This window comes from Amblyomma maculatum, chromosome 5, assembly GCF_055883805.1.
Source record: "Amblyomma maculatum isolate TAMU_Amacu chromosome 5, ASM5588380v1, whole genome shotgun sequence".
Lineage (NCBI taxonomy): Eukaryota > Metazoa > Arthropoda > Arachnida > Ixodida > Ixodidae > Amblyomma > Amblyomma maculatum.
Genome location: NC_139348.1, coordinates 459685 through 467618, shown reverse-complemented (window position 1 = coordinate 467618; position 7934 = coordinate 459685).

The window sequence follows — 7934 nt, the reverse complement described above, 5'->3', positions numbered from 1 at the left end:
ATCAACACCAAAGGGGCCGCTTCATGTCCCTGAAAATACCTGTCGCTTGCATCTCTCCTTCGAGTAGCAGTAAAAATATGTACCAGCAAACCCCCGGCCTGGCGCCCAGCTTTTTCAGGATGTGAGCTTGGAAGAAGCTCCGCTAACCACGCTGCGCCCTCTGGGGAGCAATCAGTTTCGAACACGTCAGCCTGCAAAGGTGGTTCAAGATTTAGTTGAGATTGATGAGGAGATGTCGATGATCAAGTGATGTCGATAAGATGTTGACCCTGATCATATAAAGAAAAAAGGGCCGCGTTCATGCTTTTTTAGAAGCGAAAAGCTTTACTACGAGGGTTTGAGTCGAGCTTCGCGTATGCCGTATGTCGTAAGCCGTGTGCGGTATGCCGCGACAGAGTGATGTCACAGCCAAGGCCAGCTGCGCAGCCCCCTCGCCAAGCTTCGCCGGCGTTGCAGGTGACCATATTAACCCATGTTTTTGGAGGTCATTGTAACTATCACTAACCATCACTTACTAGTTAAGGGGTGTTTAACGAACACCAGCCAAACATTAACTAGTACTCAGAAAGTGCAAGTCATCGTTACAAATGGTAATAGACGTTTCGAGACGTCCATAGCCGGCACATGGAGACGTCATCGGCCGTAACGTCATGACCGGCCGGATGTGACATCATCATGATGTGGTGACGTCACCAGGAGATTCACGCATATACAAAGCTGACTCCGCCGTTCGTTGCATCCCTGTATCCAAGCGGCGCATTTGATTTGGCTCTGCCTCGAACGCCGCACCACATAGTATGTGACGTCACCCATCTGCCGTCAGCTATGAGGACCAAGCGGGAACGAGTGCGCTCCAATGCCGCCGTGCGGCGCTTCTTGCTTTCCGCGAGGAACAAGCTGCGCATTTCCTTTCCTGTAAACGAATTACAGAGAGCCGGTGAATTCACACGCGCTCGACATGGAAGCAAAGGAGAGTTTAGTTGCTGGCGAATGGCTCAGAAGACTTCTAACTTCTTTTGATCCCGAGCAATGCTTTTCGCTACGTATATCCAGGCATAGCAGAGCTAAGCCATCTTTCATTTATTTGTCTGAGCCTGTCAACAAGCGCTCTTTGAAAGCAATCTTGGCGGCGATCAATTATTTATGATCTCACGCTTTCGAAATCATGATGCACCGCGTGTCACGCTGCTTTCGCATTTCTGCAATGTAGATCCTGCAGTACTCTTAGAGTTTTTAATTCTACTCGTCTAATGACGAGACGTTTTCTTGGATATGTGACTTGAGAGTGTAGTGCAATGCTCAAAATGTTTCATAAGAAACTTTAATATTAGTCCAATAAAATTTTCTCGGCATTGTGGCGTTTTAATAGGGGGATAAATACGTTTTCCCCACTTAATTGCGGTTGACAGTCAAAACCGCAGACCACACCCAGTGATCGCGTGCGCTACCGAGCGCATGCCGACCACTGCGGGCCGTGCTCTTGGGAACAAAAGAACAGCACGTGCTGACAAAAAAACAGGAATTTATTGCTGCAAGAACAACGCCACCTAGCAATAAAACACACTAATGAATACAGGTCGTCTGACTCACCAGCAGGGCTACGGGCGAATGTTCGCCCACGCTAGGGCAGGGGATAAACTCCGAGGCCGGACAAGACGGGCAAGCGGGGTAAGTCCCGCGAGGCTTCACCTCGCCGGTGACTGCGGAGTGCCGCGAGATGTCCGCTCGCGTCCAGTTCCCGATGCCGAAGAGAGTTGGCTTTGTCCGCGTGCGCGGTGCCAAGATCAGGGGTGGCGCTTGTGCTGCCAGTGCTGCCTAAAGTCCCTTGATAATTTGAAAGTAGCGACACTCTCCTCCGCGCCGCGCTTTCCTCCTCGATTCTCCTCGCGCGGCGGCGGCGAGCGCTGCGCACGACACGCTTTTTCCCCCTGATGCCCGCCGGCCGGCCGCAGCAGTGAGTGAAGCGCGAGCTTTTGGGACAGGTCTGCGCTCCAAGAGTGCACAAAATTTTTGAAAAATTGCGAGAAAAGCATTGAGAATGCCTATAGTAAAGTTCATGAATTGATTGGTTTCTTCTTAGAACTGTTTGAATGGGGAATACTGATAAACAAAGCTTTCAGGCGAGTTCTGTGCTACAGACACTTTTTAAGTCTCATGATAAGGTTTTACTTTGTGCACTTAATCTAGTACTGCCTCTGACTTTGTGTTTGTTTTTTTTAGAGCGTGAAATCTGTCACCGCGGCAAAACTTCAGAAAACGATCCAGGCTGGTGCTTTGAACTTCAACATTAGAGAAGGTTAAAGCAGGACTTAGTCTATTTCGCTACTGTCAAGCTATCTCTCTAAGAATAGTATATGTCACGTGATCAACTATGAGATTGGATTATTGGTTAATTGTAGATGTATTTCAATCAATTACTGGGCCAAATTAATTGATATTTAGTAAATTGCAATTAAAATCTAAATTTTAGCTGCAACACCGAACCGTATACCGTTGGAAAGCTTTGGCCAAGTGTAATGGCACTGTGCTAGTTAGCGATCCGCGATAATCTGCGTTCATTAGTTAATTTTGTATAAAATCAAATTTTGAGCTGTTCCTTGCTGCTTCGAGGCAAGGAACAGGTTTGCCACGGCAGTCTTGATATGATGCTGATGGAGGAATTAAATATTTTTATGAGTACGTGGCCCCTCACTGACTTCGCGTGTGGTTAAAAGACAGCAGGGTACACTGGGAGAAGTGGTGGGCCCTATTGCCGATACACTGAAGTTCTGGGGCAAGCATGCTGTGGTCTCATGCGCTGTGTAAAAGAGCTTGATTTCATTGAACGCAACAATCAAATAAAAAAATTACAAGGTGCATATAGGTCTCCAACGTGCGGAAATGAGAAAGCATATAACTGCCAATTCATTAACTATCGCTATCCATCTATCACTATATCTACTAATGCCAGAGACCTATCGTAACTGTCACTATCCGCAACGAACACTATCACCTCACTATCCGGGCCTATTACTATAATTTACTATTATTATCCATAACAGTAACCATCATTACCTATCACTATTCATAACCATCACTATTTAATCTGATGCCGTCCCATGACCCATTGATATACTTCAATTTTCATTGACTTACGTTGTCAGTCATATCTCTATTATCTCATAATATCTGACGAGACAACTATACATTGACTTTTAATTCTTATACTTTCTTGTTTTCTCATAAATGGAGGTGGGAAAAGAGCAAGCCACAGAAATAACTGACTACTATCAGCGCGAGGTTCATGTCTCTGTCGAGGAGGCTTCCTTTACTTCAGGACAGGTCGGTGAGAGAAAATTGATGGAACTGCGTCTGGTCTGTTTTTTTTTTCGAGTTCGTGTAATATTGGCGGCTCAAACTGGTCTTCAGTGAAATGTAGCTAGAACATAGAGCGATGAGATAATTACTCAGGCTAGGTGAAAAAAAAATCTTGCACACAATTGAAATGAGTAATATGTTACAGTGTTAAGAATTGTTGCTCGCAAAATGTTCCCCTATTTTTACATAATAACTATAATCATCATTGATTGTTTAAGTTTCGTAAATACAGAAAATTGATGCAATGATTCCGGCTGATTTGACATCGATGGGATAACTTTTCTCGCAATAAATGAATACGCGGAATCGCGCTTTTAGAGCTCCAGCTTTCAAAGCGAAGGTAACCTGCCAACTCCTTGTAGTCATGGTCAAAGTGAAGCGTGTGTGATCATATGAACACCTCCTGCACATTGGCCGTATCCCTGATAAAACGAACGCATATTTTTTAACCCACGCGTGCGTCGAAGCATGGCAAGACACATTCAAGAATTGAAACAAAAAATGCCATACGACCTAACTAGTGCAGATTACTCGCAATACCTCGGGTTTACTTGCCAAAGAGTTTTTCGGGGCCAGCATTCAATGCTCCCGAGTAACCGACGCACACTACAAGTAAAAGCTGGAAAGGCTAGCTCCTCTACAAGCCCGTATTTTGATTTTTAGTGAAGGAGGCCAGGGATCCTAGCATAATCGCGACAAATGCAATCGAGAGACTGTAATTTTCCAGTTATTTCTGACAGCAAAAAGCAGATTATAGCGCCCTGTTTCTCATTGTACAGAAGTCGAAGCGTGTTAAATGATGGAGCCTTGGAGCCTCGCAGAATATTCAGCATGCTGCAGAGGACAACCTTATTTTTATACAATGAACATGCTGCCGCCGCAAAAATATTGAGCAGCAAGCAGGAATAAAAACCGCAGCGTCAGGTGACGCGTTATTACGGGGAGTGAGAAAGGCACTCGACGTCGCAAACAACTCTGTTGTTTCTAGGAATAAACGTGTTTCGACTAATCTTGTGAATCGATTGACTCGTGCGCAAGCCGTCACGCTTGCCTTGAGATATCATGAATACCGCATAACCATCTTCAGGTCGCTTGCTGCAGTTGTACGCGCAACAGCACGGCATAGAGCTTGCACGCTGCAATAAAAGCACAGCGCGCAATGTTCGCTCGCCGAGACTAGGAGAAAAATGGCGCGAAGGAAAAAGAAAACACAAGGAAAACACCGGACGCGCGTCGGTTTCCAATGGCAACGGCAGGGAGACCAATCGTCGCTCAGGAAATCGGGCGGAGAGCCGGCCTTCAGCGAAGGGGCGCGCAAGGGGCGAGGAGGAGGCGAGGAGGTAGCGCGGCGGCGGCAAAGTTCAATCGTTGGCGTTACTTTCAAAGTATCAAGGGGTTTTAGTGCTGCCGCGACGCCGGCGTCATCTCTCGATAGTTAATGTTGACCACCAATGTTGGCGCCGTTTCGCGATAGCTAGAATAACTATCGCGGGGGAAAGCCGACTTTAAAGGGGACGATGATAGATCGTTCCCCACAGCATAAACTATGAAATCATATATGGCGGTGCTGTTGCATTGAGTTCAACATTTATAAATAATTACCGGAAATAGACAAGCTGAATAATACACGACATAAGCTAATCAAGCGATATAACACTTGTGTCACTATTACCTTTGACATAATCTACGCAGAGATTTAATACTTGCATTGCTAGGATTGACTCGAACGCTGGACATTAAAGTCGAGTTGAAGGTCGAACGGACGCACCCTGCCGATGCTGCACTTTTGCATTGAGTATTGATTTTGCTTTAGAAATGGCATTCGGTCAGAGCAGCGATTAGGAAGATTCTTCTAGCGGGAATATTTGCGAAATCACTCTTGCATTGAAGGGGATCTCCGATGGCTGATATGAGAAGCACATGTAGGGCGTGCGCCCAGAAATATTTAGGGACGGCAGAAAAAAAAGTGTGGCGGCTTCTTACGCCCTCAATACGCGCACTACAAAGTACAATTCTCGAAATTATTTCTAGACGCAGGTCACGATTACAGTTGCCAGCAAACATGTTGTGACACTGCAACACTAAACTGATTTCTAGATTGTATGGATGGTAGATGGTTTAGATGGTATGGACGTTCTAGGCATATTTTATCGACTGTCGCTTTGCTTGTGCCAACAATTGCTATACTGATCCCGTTCACAACAACGAAGTTCTCACTGCTAACCCCGGCCTCCACTTAAAGACCTCTACCCCGCACTACGTGCGACGCTTTTGAAGGCTGCAAAAGATGAAGAGAAAACCCGAGCGCCGCATGACAAGCGAAGCAACCGGCGCGGACGTCGCTGACCCACCATCACGACTGATGAGTAGAGACGTAAAATAGTTAAATTTGGTTTTTGATAGTCCTCAATCCACAGGTCTTTGCTAGCGTGGAGGCTACCTTAGCATACCGTATTCCACGTTAGCGTTACAGTCACAGTGCCGTGGGCTTGGCCGACATCACTGAGAAAGCAGTGCTTTTTCCGTCCCCATGAATATCGCCTTGAAGGCGACAGGTAGCTGCGAGGAGCGCGCACGCCTTCTGCGTCAGAGCCAATCAGCGCGTGCACGCTCTGTGGGCGAGTTCTCTGAGTACCACGGTAAAGTTAACCGCGAAACAGCATGCCAAATGTCTATCAACTAGCAGCAGGTATCTCCTCCAAAGCATGACCGCAAAGTGCGTGAAAGCAAAAAAAAAAAAAATTCAACGCGGCTGAACTTAAGGTGGCGGTCCCACTCCAGCGGTGAAGAGACGACATTTTAGGTGATATTCGTACGTCTTCTGCGCTTCATTAGTTTAGTTTATAAATGTGATTTTAAAATATTCGTAAAGCTTATTTTCGCTGCTTTCGAATTGTGCATTTGGTTTATATATAACTTCAAATAGGAAGCTGTAAAGGAAAACACAAAGTAAGAAATGGCTTCTCAGCTCTACGTGTCTCAGTAAAATCAAAGTTGTACAAACCCTTTTGCACCTATAGAAAAGAAAAACCATTCGAGTTGTTTTGAGATTAGATGCTAATGAACAAAGTTAAGTATTATTGTTAGTGCGTATAGCTTAGTTTATTAGCCACGCGCCTTTGAAAAGTGTAAGAAACGGGAAGCTATATATACAATAAGTTTAAAGATATGCAGTGTGCTGCGGAAATGTTTTACACAGTTGGAGGTCTTGCAGGGTTTGCTTTTTCCTGACAATATTATCTGTCTGCTTCATTTAGTGGAAAAGTTACTTGTGATCAAAGTTGGCGTTTTTTGTAAAATAGCTAAAAGAAAATGCTAAACTGTTCAAATAACAAGCTTTTAGCGGTGCTGAGGTTTCGCGCGGAAAAACTTTACACTTCGCTGTCAGAGGATAAGCATCGGTTTTGCTCTATGACACTTGAGAAATGTGCACGGCCAGGGTGATTTCACCTAATTTTTTTGTGGTTCGCTTGAAGCGCGCTTGTTCTCCATGAAATATTTTAAGCACGATTGAAATGCTTCATGACTTGTTTTTTCTGGCGAATATAACTTAAAGTTTCGGGCTTTCATTCCTTTATTCAACTGGTAACAATTATCAACTACAAGGTGTACAAAAATCAAATAATAATAAAATATCAGAGCCACATACGATAAAGGGCTTTAGATAAATGTAGTAGGTAGCGCCATCTACAAAAAGTACGTGTACTAAGAATGTCGCACTTGAGGAAAATTGCGAGGCTGGCGCCACAAACACCCTGAATCGAGGGGTATATATAAGAGCGTATGATGTTTCTATAACGTTTTCACTCTGCAATTTCCTTTCCATCGGGCGAGGGATGTAAACACTGGCGGGTCGGGTCCAGTGGTCGAGTCGACCCCTCTGCAGAAAGCATGTAAACGCGGTCGAGTTGAGTCGGGGCTCAGTCGGACGTCGCGCTAGGGATTTGTCACAAAGGGGGACATGTGAACAATTGTTAGGGTATTGTTAGGGCGTCCCCCTCCGACCAATCGAGTCTCACGACCTCTGGGATTGGACCTTTTTTCTATAGCGCACCCTTCTTGTGGGCGTCAGGTGAAGTACTACTGACCGGACAGGTTGCCAAGGATTTGTGCAGAAATCACAAGATATCTGCAGCACTGGAAAAGGCAGAGGAGCCCTTGCAATTGTGCTCCTAAGTGCCTCTCGCCCCTATGCACTATAATAGAGAATTGGGCTCCTACTATCAACCCCACCAATTTGGGGGGCGAGAGGCGCGTAGGAGCACAACTTCCTATTGTAGTGAGCGTGATTCTGTTTGATTCGGGGTGCGTCTGCCTTTCGCAGCGCTGCAGACATCTTTTGAGACTTAAGAATAGTAGTGAGATGAGGTTTTCTTCCAAACAGTAGTTGAGTGAAGGGCTGGTCTCGTTTAGCCTGTGCGAAGACGCGTGAGTCATCTGTGAGCAGACCTTGATACACTACCCCCCCCTCCCCTCTCCTGTCAAACCATAAACAATGAGGACATGAAGCTGCTGAAACTGGGCGAGGAGGGGCTATACAATGCGTGTATTCAGAAGGCCTAGAAGATGCTAGCACT